Consider the following 17,990-nt stretch of genomic DNA (forward strand, 5'->3'; position numbering starts at 1 on the left):
AACAAACCCTTACAAAGACAATTTATACCTGAATCCCTAAAAAACAAAGATGAAATCAATGAAACAGGTGTTACAATTCTTGATAATTTAAAAAAAAACATGTCACTTTTAATTTCATATGATAAAAAAACAATCCTGGTTTTCAGACGATATATAAAAGATAACCGGCAGCATGTTTCAATTCCACTTTCTAATCTTACGACTGCATGTATTTTCACAACAACCGTCTGTTTATTCAAACCTTTTCCATTTCCACAGATAGATTCATGCATAAATGGTCTGATATCAGATGCAGGTCTTTCCAATTTAGAATCTAATTAAGTTTGATGGAGTCATGAGGCAGGTGTGAATCCCGCTCTTTCAACACTGTTTGCTAATCTTTGACACTGGAAGCAATCCTACAGTCACATTTGCATAGCACGTCTTAATAATTTAATGATTCCGGCAATTGGACATTACATTTCTTATTATTTTTTTATCAGAATAACCACAGGAGCTTTCCCCATATTGGTCAAATACAGATCATTTGACAAATCATCCTCCCCTAGCAGGCTTAATGTCTCGTGCATATTCATAGCGTTTTCGGATTTCCAATCAAAGTAGCTGGCAGGTCTCTGGTGTGAGCCGTGCCTCTCACTCTTCTATGAATCATTCATGCTGTTTAGCTCACAGTTGTTTGGGTGCATCTGGCTCGGGGAGGTATGGGGTTGGCCAAATGGAGAGGCCACATGGCGGCTCCAGATGTTTTGCTTTTGTATATGCACAGCTCATCAAAAACAACAAGCAGTGCCACCCTGGAGTCGGTGCCATCTGGGAGACAGCAGACAGCAGCTTCTCGCGCCCCATGGTGAATTATTGGAGGGCTCTTTTGAAAAAAAATATGACTTCTTTTCAGGCAACCCCTTAAATTCTACACACAGCAAATATGAAGACAGAAACACCTAGACTAGTTCTACTAATAATTCTACTAGGAGTTATTAAATCTCGGGCAGCAGGCTGCAAATTTGAAGTCAGTCCCTCAACCGGCAGAAGAAGTGTCCTTGAGCAAGACAGCAAATCCCTGCAGCTCAGAAAATATTTGTTGTAGCCGTGTCTGACAGCCTGTCAGGTGAAACAAATAGACTCTGCTCTGAAGGCATGAGTTAAAAAACGGATTAACAGCACCGTCCAACACTTACTTGTCTTTCAGTTTTTTATTGAGTTGCATCAAATCATAAATCCATCAGTTATGACAGGAAGGTTTAAAAGATGAAGTTCAATTTTCACACAAAGTTTTTGAATATGTCAGGTCACATTACTCTGCATGCTGTGTTCTCTGCAGGCTTTTGTGTCCAGCCCCATGTGCACATCACACCCCTCCCCAGATCCCTGCCACTCTCAGTAAAATCATTATTTAGTCCTTTTGTAAGCAAGCAGTGTCCCAGATCACAAATTAATCTTTCATATGTTTCCAAGATCTAGCCTTCTGTAATCCCATCTGTATGAGACACAACAAAGCACAGCAAGAGAGCGCTCCATGAATTATTCATTCATTTCTCATGAAAGGCTTTCGTTATGTCTGTCATGTTTCACTCTAGCAAGAAAAATCCATTGATCCTTGCCTTTTCTCTGACAACAAGAACAAACAAGCGACATCACATGGCTGTACATTTTCTCACACTCCGACAAACAGATCTGAGAAAAAAGATGCATGGGCAATAAAGCAATGTATTATATGCATATGTGCATAATGTGTACACACATTACAAATGCTCACTCGCACACACACACTGTACACACACACCACATTAAACACATCTCCATGCTCTTAACTAATAGCTGCAAGTGCAACCTCAGGGAAAATGTTTGAACTAGAACGCAGCGCTGCACAGTGGAGTAAGTCACATGTGCCTTGCCAGTAATCATTTATCTCTGGTAGTATTATAATCTAATGGGCATGTCTTCTTTCTGACAAGTTGCCTTCATAATTCAGCGCAACAGAATAGAGAAAACAGCATTGTTAACAAGAAAAGGCTTTAAATCACAAGCACGGAGTACATTTCCTGTGAAATATTAATGTGGAAAGTATGTTTGTGTACAAGGAACAAAGGGCAGAGTGTTGTACATCAATGGGCTGACAGTGCTGCAGGCTCCACAGAGCGGGCGCTGCTCCTTCCAGCTAAGGCGCGCTGTGTATGTACAGTATGGGGGTGGGGGGGGGTTGGTGCATGGGGGAAAGAGAGAGGGTCATTTATAATGTATTGGCCTGCTGGAGCGTGAGGTGTTGGGTCTGCTTAGGTTAGTGTGCATAGCTCTGTGTGGCTGCTCTTCACCTCCCTCTGAGCACTTGCCTTATTTACTTTAAAAGCTTTCCTCTGGAGCCTTGTTTGGGAACTTGGGAGGCAGGATGGATAAGACGGATCTAATTCACTAATACCCCCGTTTTTACAATGATGAGCCTGTCGCCTTACAAGATGGGGAGTGGGCACAACTCTCCCTTTGAAAGTCACACAGCCTTGTAAGTCCACATTAGTGTCTTGTTACCTGCAGTGTAATGAGGTTAGTCGGGCGGCTGTCTGCAGGGTGCTCCGGTAATGCTCTTGGCTCTCAGGTCTCAGGAATCTGCCTGGATCCTATTAACGAAAAACACAGCGGCTTTATCTCCATTCACAGCAATAAAAAGCATTAAACACACATTTAAAAAAACACTGTATATATTACCTGCACAACTACCATTAATCCAAGTGCACCTGTGGCTTGTTCTATTCTTGTCACTCATGCTTATTTCATAGTACACTGCAGCTCTGATATGACAAGTTGCTTGTGCTGATTGTGTGTACTTGACTATGTAGATTATACAGCAGCTTGCAGGATAAGAGTGCTGTTGTTGGCCCAGGCTGCCTCCTCCCTGCCTGTCAGCGCCAAGCGGAGATGAGCTTGTGGCCCGTTCTGTCTGCTGTTAATCCTGCCTGTTCTGCTTTGTCAAAGCCGCTGTTTGAACAATGGAGCTGTCTTCTTGTCTGCTAATTTAGGAACAAACATTTGCCTGCGTAGCAAACAAGCTCTCCCAGGAAGTGCTATTAATAGGATAATTAAGCAGACGGTAATGAGCAGGATTACTGCTAATTATGACAAGATTTGTTTTGGCATTTGCCTGAGAGGCAGCGGAGTGTTAAAGTCTGCACAGGAGTTCATCGCTACAGCGAGCGCGCACAGGCACCTGATTAAACAGACTGGGACTCACTGGGGGTATGGGTTTGCTGCGTGCACATGTGTGTGTTTGTGGGGGGGGGGGAGGGATGTAAACAGAGGGAGGATAATAGCAAAAGCACAACAATGCCAGAGGTTCTGCCAGGCCAGGCTATCACTTTGAAACGAGGTCAACCCAACCTGCCTCTGCGTGACCCCGCGGCTGAGAGGGCCAGACAGCTGACCCCCAACACAGCCTCCATATCCTGAAGCTAGTGAAAAATGTCCATCACAATTTCCTAGTCTAATGTCATATATTGTATGTCTTGTTTTCTCTTACATACAGTACAAAAGCAAAGATATTCCACTTGCATTGTAACCGTACGTCCACACGGCAGCGTCGCGTGCTTCAACGGAGACGCTTCCCATTCACTTTGAATGAGGTGACGTCACGCTTTGCCGAACTGCATTGTGGTTCCGTCGCGTCGCTTTGCCTCCGTTGCTTGCTTCGAAAGTTGAGAAAAGTTCAACTTTTCAAGCGTCGACGGAAGCCCCAGCCAATCAAATCATATGCCAGTACAAGCACTAGCCAATCAAACCGTGTGCTTGTGTGTCCGGGGCGGGAGATTAATGCGATTGGTTGTTGGTCCACGCCAGACACGCCCACCGGCAAGCTTCAACGCGACGCTGCCGTGTGGACGTACCGTAACAGATCTGGCCATTTGAGAGGCTGTAACCAATCAACATATCAACATATTTTACTTATCCCAGGGGATTTGAACCAGTTTGCATTTCAAAATGTTGGTCATGTGAAATGAACTATTAATAGATTATCAAGGTTTTCGTCAACCTTGGTTTATCAATTAATTAGCTGATTGAGTAAGCATATTAAACATGTCATTTCCGCTCTATAGCCCTTATTCTTTTGATTGTCAAATCCTTTTAAATGTTTTTACCGTAGAGGATATTTCACTGAATGTTCATGCCAAACCTTTTCCTCTAGGTAAGGACCGGTTACAACAGTAACATATGACCATGAAAGTCGACTGATAAACAGACGGTTACTCATTACACACACACACACACACACACACACACACTTGTGGAATATTTGTTGAATGTTTCCTAGTCTGTAAAGAAGAACCACTTCTGATGATAAAGGGCGCTTCTTATAAAAACCATCTTCTCTGTGTACATTTCACGTGTGTTTCTCATATGTATTCCTGTATCTTAACCTTTATAACTTCAAGTTTAAGTTTCCATTAAGATAACATTATCAATAACTTCAAATAGAACATGTATGTCACATTATATGAGTTATTGCTATCTGTGTAAGGCTTATTTTTCCTCCTAATAAAATGTCTCATTTACAGGTGGCGAGAAAAAATGTGAGGGAGGAAGACAATGTCTTGTTTTAAAAAGCCTGCAGAGTGGTGTTTTCAAAGGGCTTTGTTAACTAGCATTGTGTCTGTCATTAGATGCTAAAAGAAGTGGTGTTTTGTTTGAAGCAAAAGTGGAATTCATTTCATGTGCATAAAATAAGTGATCATTTTTTGTACTTAAGGTTTTCTCCTGTGCGGCTAACAAGGAAGGCAAAAAGGCAAATCCGTTTTACACGGCGTATTATTAGTATTCTCTCACATGATAAGAGATTAAATTAAACTGTTCCTTCCTGGGGACACAGTAGTCAGGAGAATTAAAGTGTGGGGTGACTTTAACCGAGATGAAACCTTAATTCACAAGATTCAATCAAAAACTGACAACAAACAAGCCTAGTTGAGGTGAAGGGGAATCTTAATGCGATTGTAGCTAAAGCTCAGACAGTGAGCCGCCTCCATTAAAGCATGCCACACGGCCCAGCAGCTCCAGATAAGACAGCTGAGTCTGGGATTTAGAGCTTTGGCTTATCCTCATCTTCACACCACTGTCTCACCAAGAGCAGAGAACATGGCACCCAAATCCTCTCCGACTGGGAACCAAGTTTGTCTCTCGGGGCAGTAGGTACAGTCAGAAACTGGCAGAGGTACATTAATGGTATAACTCTCAATTAGGACCTTGATCTTCCAGCCTCCTTAAAAACACACAGCAGCTTTGGCACGCCAACAACACTTTTCATTCTGTAGCAGAAGCTGGGATAAGCTTATAGAGAGGGAGAGCTGTGTGGAGCACTGTTTCAGAAATAAAATTGCTTTTATTCCACCCAACATGTGTTCGGTGAGATTAAGGCATAATCTTACAACGTTTAATAAGAACCCGTTTGTGGCCTTCCGGCTGAGGCAGAAAAAGTGGAGCATGCCTGCTCTACTTTAAATCCTGTTTATTGAATTATAAAGAACCTTAAAGGATCAGGAATGTGACTCACACATATAAATATTTGATGGTATTTGCACGTCAAAGCACACCATCAACTAAAGTATGCGATGTTAGGAAAACTTTTTCTGTCGCACAATGTGTTATTTCCAAACATTAAATGAATGCATTAGCAAAAAAAGAATATTTTAGGGTGTAGAATTAGTTGTGTATTTTGTGTTAATTCATACAAAAACGTACAATATCAATTACCAAAAGATATTGGGTAGAACGTGAATAAGGATCCCTTTATTTAAGATTCAACATTGAAGGGAAAAGATGATAAAATGCATGAGATTTGCCTCGACAACCTACATCCAAATCCTGCTCTATTCTCAAACATAAGGCCATATTGGAAATCCCTAACCTCAATTTATGTAATCCAAAGCCCTTGCATGAACTTCAGTTTGAGCTCTGGCTTTCAAGAGGTATTTGGAAGTTAAAGTCTCAGATCAGATTTGGACAGATTAGAATTAAGAGTTGGAAGTCTGGGAGGGGTGGATATGAGGATTTGCACTGCTCCACGAGACGGCCTTGTCAGTGATAAGTTATACTGAGCCACGGGTAAGAGGATTGCCCAGACTAATCCGAATCAAAAGACATACCATGTGAATTACATCCCGAAACAGGTTCGCTTACAGAGATTAGAAACCTGCATGTAAATCCTGTCATACTCTACTTGGCGCTGGAAGATGAGCCTGAGAGAACAAACACAAACATGTGCCTTGTACCCCGGCTGCAACTGCTGGCACCGGGGCGCCTACCAAGAACGTCTTTTTCCTTGATTACAGCTTTATTCGTACCCATTTTCTTAAAGATTAGATGTTCATTGATGAGACTATCTAGGCCAGGAGCACAAATTATTCACACCACATCTAAGAAAGTGCTTATACTGAGGGTTGAGAATAACCCTCCGCTAGTGTACTGGCACCCACGCACTGTAGCAGCCTGTCGCCCCTCCCTTTCTCTTTCTCACCATTCCTCCCTCCCACCATCACTGAGCTAAGCTCTAGTTCAATGAAGCATTTATTTCTCTTCCTGTTTGACATGGGTGATTCTATCAAGGCATCTGGCAGCAAGCGCTGTAATACAAGGCTTTCTGTTGAGACGTCAAAGAATGTTACTCTCTGCAATAGTGAAAGAAAAAAATAGCTTACATTTTTCTCCCTCTCTTTCCAGAAGTACTGAACAAACAAGACTTGTATCCCTGGCCCAGAAATGCTTCAAAGAGCACATGTCTGCTGGGACTGGATGTGAAATGTGGAGCAGTGTTGGCTGCTTAGCTTTGCATTTCAGCCAGAGCAAGCTCATAAGAGCACTGCAGAAATCTGGGCAGATCTGTAAACCAGGGAGCGGAGTACGAGGCACAACCTCTCTCTCTCTCTGCAACATCCACAGAAGCTGGAAACATGCTACTGCAATATAAAACCGACATCTGCACTTTCATAACTAATCCACTATTCACATATTTCATACTGTCTGAACTGCATGCTCTCTGCTGTGGGTAATAAGACACAGTGATCCCAGAAGCCTGCGAGGTACACTGGTAAAAACCGATGAATAATATCACAGCTTTAAAGATGGGGAGAATCTGTTGGGCCTCATGTGTACAAGGGAGATATACTATGGTAATTACCCTAAACATCAACCCTTGTGAAGAATGCAGCAAAGCAAAGCCATTTTGTTGTAGATTGAATGGATGTAAATGCTTTAGGCCACAGTGTAAATGGAGAGCACTGAGACGAAAGCAGTCGGAGCCGGCATAAGAAAAACCATCAGGCGGTGGTGCAAAACTCTCGGCAGCGCGACCAAGCATGGCGAATAGAGGTCTCTCGCTGCAGTATAACGGCTCATAAAGCCGCAAATGGTATTTCCACTTCATTCAGTCTCAGGGCCAGGTTCCAAGCAGCTCCTCGACGACGGAATTGAACCCATTAGCAATCGATTAAAGAACCAGCAGGCAGTCACCACTCTGCCTGCAGGCAACACGGGGTATGGCGGGGGTGGGGGCTCGTCGGCCAGCTGAGGTTCCTGGGGATTGAGGTTCAAATCATTGTTTATGTAGAAATAGTGGCGAGCACTTTAACCCTCAGATCCCTCTCCTGTGGAGCAGATTAAGAGCGTCAGATTGCGAGCGGGGGTTGTGCCTCGGGGGGGGCAGAGTGCGGCGGCTTCTGATTGACACATCACATCACTGATGCACAAGGTACAACACTTCCCGGAGGTGAGGCAGCACCCACAGGACACCTGTGACTCCTCCAGAGATGGCGGGTTACCAATTTGCTGAGCATATTCATAAGTGTCATCGAACGTTTGAGCCGTGGATGTTTACCCAGAACATGAGATATGAATGATGAACAATTTGACCTTTGGAGGAAGATTAGAATTCCAATCAGGTGAACAAAAACCAATCTATAAAGCTTGGAAATGGAGTCATGTAATTACCTCAGGATTAAAACATCTTAACACCTTATCTCTCTATGTTTTACCTAGTCCTTTTGGTACATAGTGGATGAAGTAATAGAATAATCATAATTCATTCTACCGTCACCCTCCTCTCTTTCATCCCTATACTATATGTGCTCCATATATAACAGCATGTCAGCTTTTGTTCTTGGGGCCGACCTTTGTGTGCACGGGCCTCATAACTGACATTTTCAATTACACTGCAAACAACTTATCAATATGCATGGATTTCCAAGCCAATATCAGAGCAAACAGAGTCGTTTGGAGAGCCGAGTCTGTCAGGGGAGAGAAATAGGGCAGACATGTCAAGGTCAGGATTTTGTTAATGAGGGACGGGCCGCTGAATAATTGAATGGGCTGAGCAGTATCGACTGTTGAAGCAGAAGCGTTTAAAGCGCTGGCGATCGTTAAGGAAAATCCTCCCAGCACTTTATGTTCCATGGCAGTAATTTATGCACGGGCATCCAAGCGGGTGCCCTATGGTTCACAGCACTGAATGCACAAAGCAATGAGTGGATTAGCCAAGCACACTCTAGAAACAGCAGCCAAGCGTGCAAGTCATTCCTGTGGATGAAGTAATGGCTCTGGCAGTGCAATTATTCAGCTGTGCATTTTAAATACGCAGACAAATGAAGAATATTTGCTCAGTGTGCCTAGAAGAAACATGGAGAAATGTCTAATCGTGAACAGAAAGTCAAGGCTGAAAGTGATCAATCTGCAAAGCGCACTCAAACACAGCTGCAGTGACAGAGGCTGATCCAGAGTATGGGAGACATAACACATGATATTATGCTGTGTACCTTGTAAACAAGTTCCTGGAGAGGAAAGAGAAAACGATGTGATGAACGACTAAACGGAGGACATCAGCTGGTACAGCCCTGGCAGGCACAACTGTGATATTTGGCCACAGAAAACAAATTCTGATCATTGTGGGAACAAAGCAGATGTAAACGCATGTAAACAAGCTATACTTTAGCCAAATGCCCCCTTTTGTTTGAGCGCCATATCCGCCATTTTTAATCTGCACCAAGAACTGCTCAAGCTGTTGTTGTTGCTGCAACATACTCCAGCAGTTCTGCGGCCTTTAAAGCCTCCACCTCTCTCCTCTCTGCAGGTTGCGAGCTTTGGGGGGGCTTCTAATCCCTCTATGTAATTACTGCTCCCTGCAATGGCCAGACCATCTCTGTGTAAATCAGATTAGCTGACCTAAATCGCTCTCGTTTCTCTCTAGCCCATCAAACAATTCCTTATCTACACCCAGAGAGCTAAACAACACACAGACACCACTCCTCCAACCTCCCGCCCCCAAAGACATGGCCTGTTTATTTGATCAGCGCAGGGAAGCAAACAGTTTCTCCATGATACACAAACAGGCAGGGCAGGGCCGGACCTGCTGGGGGGGGGGGGGGGTGGGGGGGGGGGGGGGGGGCGGGTCGCTTGGCGGGGCCGAAGACGGGCAGATAACCACCTCCATCACGTCCACAACTTCCATACCGGGGCATTAGAAGAGGCAAAGGAAGCGAGGCAGACACATATAATGGACAAAGATGTTGCTCAATGCGCAGTAAATAAAGGTCACGGAAACATGATAGAGATGCATTACTCCTCTATGGCGCTGCCTCCTTCCCATCCAATTTATTCCTCAGGTCATACATTTACAACTTTGAGAGGAGGGGGAGGGGGAGGAGGCGGAGGGGGAGGAGGGAGGGGGGTTATAGAGAGGAAATGCTGCTCTTCACTGGGAATAGAGACAGGCTAAAGTAAAGAGGGGGAACAAATGAGGTCTGTGATCCTGCCTGTCCCCCCCCCTCCCCCTCCTCTCCCTCCTCTCCCCCTCCTGAGCCCCAATCAGACTGAACCACTGCTCTCAGCGCGACAGCCAGGCCTTTGTTGCCGTCTGAATGGAGGTTAAATATCCCTCGAAATCAGAGCTCTTTGGCTTTCTGGACGCATAGTCAGAGACCCAGCGCCTTTCACATGCTAATGCCGGTGTTTTTTATTTCCTTTGTAACCATGGTTGGACAGCGGTATCATGCTAAAGGGCGATGAATAAAGCCGGTGAATTTGTTTTTTTCTCAGCTTTTTTTTTCCCTCTCTTTTCTCCCATTCCCCCCCCCCCCCCCTCTCTTTTATCACCCTCTTTTCGAGCCAGCCCACATTCCATCCCCCTCCTGCAGGGGTTTAAAAAAGCACAGATGGTCTCTCCTGACCTGCTATTCATCATTGTGTCAAAAGCTTTGTCAGAATAATGCTCCACAACAACAAGCTGGAGGATTTTATTTGTTTCTATTGACGAGGCCCGTTAATTTCACAGACGTCTCATTAGGCTTAAACCACCAATTAATTTCTTTTGTTCTCATTAAATGGCTAATTCTAAACATGAACCGCATTGACAATGAGTGCCGCTCAGAGCCAAACGCCAGACAGCGCTGCTCCCGCCACGGAGCTACTGGAGCGTGAAGCAGGCAGGTAGAGGGAGAACATTGAAGAGCAGGGGAGGGCGAGATGGGGGAGGAGAGGGGGGGGGAGATGTGAGAGAAAGTGGTGACGAGAGCAGGAAAGAACGAGGGACGAAAGAGAGCCCCGACAAAGGCCTCTGTTAATTTGTAGACGCCCTTAACACAAGGCATGGATGGCAACTCATTAACTGCTTTTTTTCTTCCTGTCAGGGGATCAAGTGGCCCTCAGGAGTAAAGGTTGCAATCATCTGTTGGTGGCAGCAGCCAACACTCAGCTCTGGATGAAAAAAGGAAAATAAAAATGATAGCAGAATAAATCAAAAATACAAATGGGAACAAAAGAAAAAATGAAAAGCGCAGAGTGGGAACTAAGGTAGTAATTTTTCTATTGAAAGTGTCTTCACAAAAGCTATCTTGTGCCTGCACTCTATTATAGCAGTGCAAGCTGTCATTATGGCCAAGGATATATGGAAGCCTCATAATATCCAGAGATTGGTAGTTTGTTAGACAGCACTGTACAATTTGCTGCAGCCTTGAAGGATCCTTGAGCCTCTCTTGACAATTTACCGAGGGAATTGCCGGAGCGTTGCCTTTTGTCTGCTGGAGACACAGGGGCAATTATCCAGCCTCCTGTAATGTTTCCCTGACTTTAATCTCCTGGCTGAGAGCATGAAGCAGAATGGGTACGGTTTCAGACTGCCTCTGGGTTCTATTAACACACAACTGCTGTTTCTGTTCAGGCCAGGCAGCCAAGAGAGGACGGCAATCTGACAGACAGGCCTCCCCCGGGCTTTTAGGGAGAAAACATGATTATGTCATAATATATTTTCGAAAAAGAGATCCATTTGAAAGATTGCCCCTCTGTCTTTTCAATCTAACATGGCTCTGCTTTTGTCAGGCGCAGTGGGAGCACTGGGAATGACAGATGCTTCAATGAACCCAACAGGAATAGAAATAAAGTGTTTACCAGGAAGAGAAAAAAATCACCAGAGACCGGAAGCAGAGGCAAGAAATCCAGTTTCGCTAACAATTTCATCAAATAAATCTCATTAGTCTGGTGTCAGGATTTTCCTGGGTTTACTTTAATGTATTTCTGTAACGTACATACCCTGCGGGGCTGTCTTGTTCATAAATCCTTGCCTATGGTTTTACTTATAACTCAAAACTGTCAACATAAATAAGAAAAACATACATTTCAGAGCTGCTAAAATAAGTCTTTTAGTTGATAAATGGATTCATATAATGATAAGCAATTTAGTAGCAACCTTTTTGATAATCAGTTCACCAATTTAGTCATCGTCAAGAAGACGGACCAACAAATGCTTTTCTTATCGTATCGTAACCTCAATACCTTACTGTTAGGTGATTAAAATACAACATTTAAAATACATTTCCTTGGTCTTTGGCAAATTATAACAGGCATTTTTGACCTTTTTATGACCAATTTTAAACAATGTTTTGACAATGAAAATGTGATTGATGGTTGAAGCCTTAAAAATATGACGACCATGAGAATTTTCTAAAATGGTAGTGCAGATTTCAACTTTGTTTAACAAAATGTTTAGTTCCTGAGGCCCAGTAGGTGTATCGTTTTGTGGCTGAGAATAACACTTGAGCTTCAAGTATGGGCTACAGAGTATTTGGACAGCACTGAGCTCTCCAACACAGAGATCATGCAGCCACTTCACTACTTATATGTGAAAGAGCTTTCCAAAAAGCCAAGAGACAAGGGTGGACAATCTTATGATCAAAGTATAGGTCTTTTGGAGTGTAGGCTGCACTCTGCACCTCTCCAGTGATGACTACAGTGCACTAAAGCAATACTGAAATGAGAGCATTTGCTGTGAGGAAAGCCAAAGGTCCAGTGTTCCCAAACACAGTGAGGTGCTAAGAATGAGACAGTTACATTGCTCAGATAATGGGTAAATATATGACCTTTCCCCCACACTGGTTATTCTTCTGTGCCGTTAGAACAATGCAAGGCTCTATCAGTGTGGTGGATGTGACCTTACAATCAACACTATAGTTTCTTAAATGTTGTATGTGAGGGACTACGGATGGAAACTAGCTCAAAGCTAAAATCCGGCATGTTTACGTTTTTAAAGCATTATTTGTTTTAAATGTTCTTCAAATAAACGATTAAATGAAAATAAATTAGGGTTTTTGTCACATATCAGAGAGCAGATATTCAGGCCCATTATTTGTGTTGTTTGTTTAAAGAAAATAAATTAATACATGTTTTTATTTCTCCTTTCCGAAATCAGGACCCGTTTCAGGAGTTAACAGTTCACTTTTGCTTTAGAAAAACAAACAAAATCATAATAATGAGATTATGATGAACCTAATAGGATTGAAGTGAAAATGAGTTGAAAACAATTCAGGTGGGTTTTTTGTGAGAATCTGTAAAGTTAAAAAGAAAGTTCAACTTCATGATTCTGCAACACAAGATCACTTTTAAACTTTGTGATGACCTGATGTATTTAACTTAGCTATTTGATAAAGAAAGGCTGACACTATTAAAACCTCATGCTGTGAGCCTTAACATGTGATAATGGTTATGTTCTCCAATGAGTCAAGGTATCAGATAAAGACAGTGGTTTAAAGTAACTAGGTACATCTACTCAAGTACTGTACTTAAGTAAAATGTTGAGGGACCTGTACTTTACTTGAGTATTTCCAATTTTTGCTACTTTGTTCTACCCCACTACAATTCAGAGGTAAATTGTGTACTTCTACTCCACTACATTTATGTAATACCTTTAGTGACTTGCAGATTGTGTTTAATGATGTGAAATATAATCAACAATTAAACAACACTTAGTTACACCTGGAGTAAATTCACAATATACCTGCAGCATACAAAGTAACAAAATTAGCTCCACCTTAACAATATTTGATAACACTCTAATGCATCAATAATTATAATCAAAACATGCAATTTATATTATTCTGAAATGGGCCAATGTTGCTTATTAAAAAATAAACTCCCTTTTCCTTCAGAGCCTTGTTCTTCAGGGTTAACCAAGCTGAGTTAGCTAACAGGGTTAGCTTGATTTAATTGTTGATTTGGCATGAGTATGGATGTTTTCAACCCTTTAAGGTTGGTTTTAAAATGAATCTGGTCTGGATCTGTCATATCAGATATCAAACACTCACCGACTGAAGGCTTCAGAGGAGGCTGTTTCCTCTTCATGTCGGCTGCAATGCATCCGAATAACTCTTCATGGCAAGAAAATCAAACCGAAACAGCATCAAAACGTCCTGAAAAATACTCAATCACCCCTCCACACCTTCCCTGCTGGTCGTCTATATAATAAGTGTGTTGCTAATGATGATTGTTTTCACAGAATAAGGCCAAATTCACCACTTCCGTCCTCGATTCATAACGATATCCAGTGCTAGCTAACGGTTAGCTTTGGGTCTCTTTTCCATGATATAAGTCAATAACATTATTGTATACATGATCAAATCTCAGCCATCAGCGATAGTTTTATGACCGAAATATTTATAGTTAACTATTGTTAGGCTCTTTGTGTTAAGCTAGTAGAATAGTTGCTCAAAGCAAACTAGTAGGAATAAATTAGGTCTGGTGCACTTTAACTGCATCTGGATAGGACAACAAATCCAAATGACCATTTTAACATACCTGACACCTTTTACAATTCTAATCAGAAAAAAGTGTGTCTCATATATTTATAATGAGTAATGCTGTTTATGTGCAACCTAAACAATAGCCTAAATGTAGGTGTCTGTAGTTTACGAAGCCAAAAGTATGTCCCTGTCACTTTAACTTCATAGCATTTGCATAACATCCTCATTAAACTATATGACTATTTTAAAATATGTAATCTAGAGATATTTTAAAAGAAAAGGTTTATTTGTCTTTTCAAATATTAGGGGGATGTATAAATTACAGTAACTGACAGGTATAAACCTCCTTTTATAACATTTCAAGTTTTAAATAGGCCTAGTTGACTGCTATAGTGGGATATCAGCTACAATAGTTTGGTGTTAGAAAAGAGTGATGGTTGCATGTTCTTCATTCCTTAATCCATAAAGTTAGGGGACCCACCACTACTAGGCTATTTGATAAGTATGTCCTGCCTTACCAGAAAGATAGTCTTCATTGTAGTGCTTCAAATTCACTGATGGTGTACATCAAATATGGCTATCGAATCGTATTCATCACTCCCAGAAAGAACAACAGAAATAAGGCCCTGTGCTGTTTGGGAAATATGCAGTAGGACATATTTAATTCCTGTACTGTATTTATTGTGTTGAATCAACTCAATCCTTGCCACAAACAGCAAATCCCTATGATAAATCCATATTAACTACTTAGGAAATACAGGCCTACAAACCTATTTAAAGCGATATTGGAGGATCCCCCATTTTTAATTCAGAGTATGTGCTCAGGCTGTTAATCAGATTTACAATTTTTTTTTTTTTAAATCGTGCAAGTAAACACAGGCAGAAGAACGGGCCAAAGGGAAATCTAGCTCCCACCACTTTAGCTCAATATCAGTATTTCCTCTGTAATTAGTCATGTTTCTTATACACCTCCAGCTGTGCCTTAATCAAAGAATGTGTGTGGAAATATAATTAACATGTTAGCATAATGCACATAATAAAGAAGAACTTGTAGTTGTCTTGATCTCAACATCAAAGAGCATGTTGGTTCCTTCTGATGGCATGATACAAATCTAATTACTTTGGGTATTACATTACTGGGTTTTAGTGGATACTTGGAACAAATACAAAGGAATTACCCTAACTGGCCTATAGAGAATAATGTCCATTACAAAAGAGGCAGGAATGAGAAGACGGTGAATCAACATTCTCATAATATGTGGTCATCTGCTCCTCGGGTCACATCAGGAGGAATTGAGTTGTTCTAGCTTTAAAGCCCTCCAGTTGCGGTGACACAAACCTGCCTAGTGCAGACAGTCCCTTGACCTCGATATCTAAAATAGCATCCAGTCCATTACTGTGCCCTTGTCCTCTGACTAAGCTCTGAGACTCCACGGGGGTGAAGTGCAACATCTAGTTCTCATGTAGAAAGTGAACATCAGTAGTCTGAACACAGCAGCCGCAGCAAAAGCAGCAGCAATCCGGCCTAATCCAAATGAATCCGGGTCTCCCAGGTTTGTTCATCCTGGTTGGAGGATGATGACTGCTCTGCTCTGCTGGGGGGCTTATCTGCTGTCAGTGGTCGGCGGCTGTACGGTGTTATCAGGGCTCAGCCTGCACGGGGATTGGAGGGCCCATGGAAAGTAAACATAGAACCTGTCCTTTGCTTATCTGTCCCAGGAGAGAGAGAGAGAGAGAGAGAGAGAGAGAGAGAGAGAGAGAGAGAGGAGAGAGAGAGAGAGAGAGAGAGAGAGAGAGAGAGAGAGAGAGAGAGAGAGATGCACAGAGAGAGAGAGAGAGAGATGCACAGAGAGAGAGAAGAGCTTGTTTCCATGGCAACCTCCTCCTTTAACCCCCCCACCCCTCCCCTCTAGAGGAGAGCCCTGGTGGTCTTTGTGTAATGCGATTCCACTAGAATGCACTGTGGATTAGAGCTGCACTGCCTTCGGGCCCTAGGCAGGGCAACAGTGAAGACATTATTACCCAGATCAAATGCTGTAATCACTAGGCACTGGGGGCTTTCACATCCATTGCAGATAAAACCTAGGACTGGCAATGCTCAGGTGATTAGGGGATTATTATTCTGCATTTCAGCACGGTGCCAGTCCCTCGCTGTTGAAAAAAAAGAAGAAAAAACCCTGATTCGCTGTGTGAAGGATGGGGGAGGGCAGAAAACAGAAAGCAAGCCAAAAGAACCAGCCAGAATCCTTATGGACTGTGATCAATGCCTGGCAACAACAACAAAATAGCATTCACTCAGTGGTTTGCATGTGCAAGACCACATATTGGTATGACAGACCCCCTTTGATTTGCAGTAGAGTCTTTGAGTCTAACAATCCTAGCAGAAGTTTGAGCATGTTCTTACGTTTAGAGCTGCTGTAAAACACTTAAGCCACTCTAGTTTCTTTAGTCTGCAGTGTAGCTCTGCTCTAAATAAAACAAGGCAGCATGGGACAGAACCTGCTGAAAGCCCTCCATTGAGAGGTGGATCAGCGGAAGGGGAGACAATGACCCCCTCAGTGTCCAGCAATAGCCACTCAGAGGTACAACCTTTCATCTACAGATATTCGACTGTTTGATTAAGTGAGGAAGACAATTCTACTTGAGCAGGGAGCTTAAGCTACAAATGCACACAGGAAGTACACACTTCAGCAATGTGGGAAAAGAAAGACTATAGCTTTTAACAAATGAGCCCGTGAGAGCCGAGCGCGGCGGCTGGCTCCATGCTGAAAGCATCCGGCCCGGCTTTTATAATCTAACAACAACATCTCTGAAGAGGCAGCCATATGAAGGGCTCACAGCTTCACGCAGAGTCCTAGAAGAGCCTTGTTCTGGAGTGGAAGGACTGGGCCATTCACCTCATCCTGTCCAAAAGTACTCAACTACCAAAAGACCACTCAAGAGAACTCAAGAGCAGTGTTTGCGTCATATTTCTGAAGTGGCACTGCATAAAAACCTCATTGTATCACTCCGAGACGGCTGTGCGGTTTCAATGCTGTCACCATAGATGAATACCATACAGCCCTAAAAAAAGATGATGGCCGACAGTGTGACCATACTTTTTCTAGTTAAAGCCCTGCCAGAGGTCCCCAGCAGCCTCTTAACAGCCCCAAGAATGTCTTCCTCTCTTGTCTGCGGTTCTCCTGAGACTGTTGTCGAGTCCTATCTGGATGCATTTACAGCCATTTACTCATGCACTTCAGTTCACTGTCAAGGAGAGCCTGTATCTATATTAGATGCAGAAAGCGAGGGAGAGCCCTCACTAGCAGAGCCCAGGGCCATGTACTCTTTTAAGGACACGTTTCTGGTTTACAGTCAAGCCAGGAGACCTTCAGTATGTATGCAGTGTATCTCCCTCAGTTCCTGCTGCGGTCAGTCGCTACATTACCTGGTTTGCACTCCCTTTCCCACTGCAGCAAATATGTGTCTATACATCTAAATTGGCTTTACTTTAAAGGAATAGTTTGACATTTTGTGAGATAAGCTTTTTCATCTTCATTCCCAGAGTTAATTGAGAAGACTGATACTAATCTTGAGGCCCATTTACGGTAAAATGAAGCTTCAGCTATTAGCAAGTTAGCTTAGCATTAAGAGTGGAAAAAGAGGGAAACCACTAGCTTGGTTCTATCCTAAGGTTACAGTTGACCTACCTGCTACCTTAAAACTAATTAATTAGCACATAATACATTATTAAATAAAAGAATAAAGTGTGTAAAAACAACAATGTTGAGGTTTTATGCAAAGGTGTTTCTTTTAGACAGGGCAAGGCTAGCTGTTTTTTCTCCCCGTTTGATATTTATGCAAAGTTAACTGGCTGTAGCTTCATATTTAAAAGATGTGGGATAAATGTAAATCTTCTCATCTAACTTTCTCCAAGAACTGCAAATATGCTTTTTCACAAAATACCAAATTATTTCT

At 42.6% G+C, this 17,990-nt stretch overlaps 1 long non-coding RNA gene across 1 annotated transcript; it reads right to left on the reverse strand.

Moving 5' to 3' along the window:
- Positions 1 to 1,218: 1,218 nt before the first annotated feature.
- On the reverse strand, positions 1,219 to 13,761 carry LOC117491976. The gene is made up of 3 exons (XR_004556807.1): positions 13,599 to 13,761; positions 2,524 to 2,612; positions 1,219 to 1,674 (listed from the first exon to the last, which is right to left on the reverse strand). It is a non-coding gene; the product is annotated as an uncharacterized LOC117491976 (long non-coding RNA).
- Between the last annotated feature and the right edge of the window lie 4,229 nt (positions 13,762 to 17,990).

This window comes from Trematomus bernacchii, unplaced genomic scaffold (assembly GCF_902827165.1).
Source record: "Trematomus bernacchii unplaced genomic scaffold, fTreBer1.1, whole genome shotgun sequence".
NCBI lineage: Eukaryota > Metazoa > Chordata > Actinopteri > Perciformes > Nototheniidae > Trematomus > Trematomus bernacchii.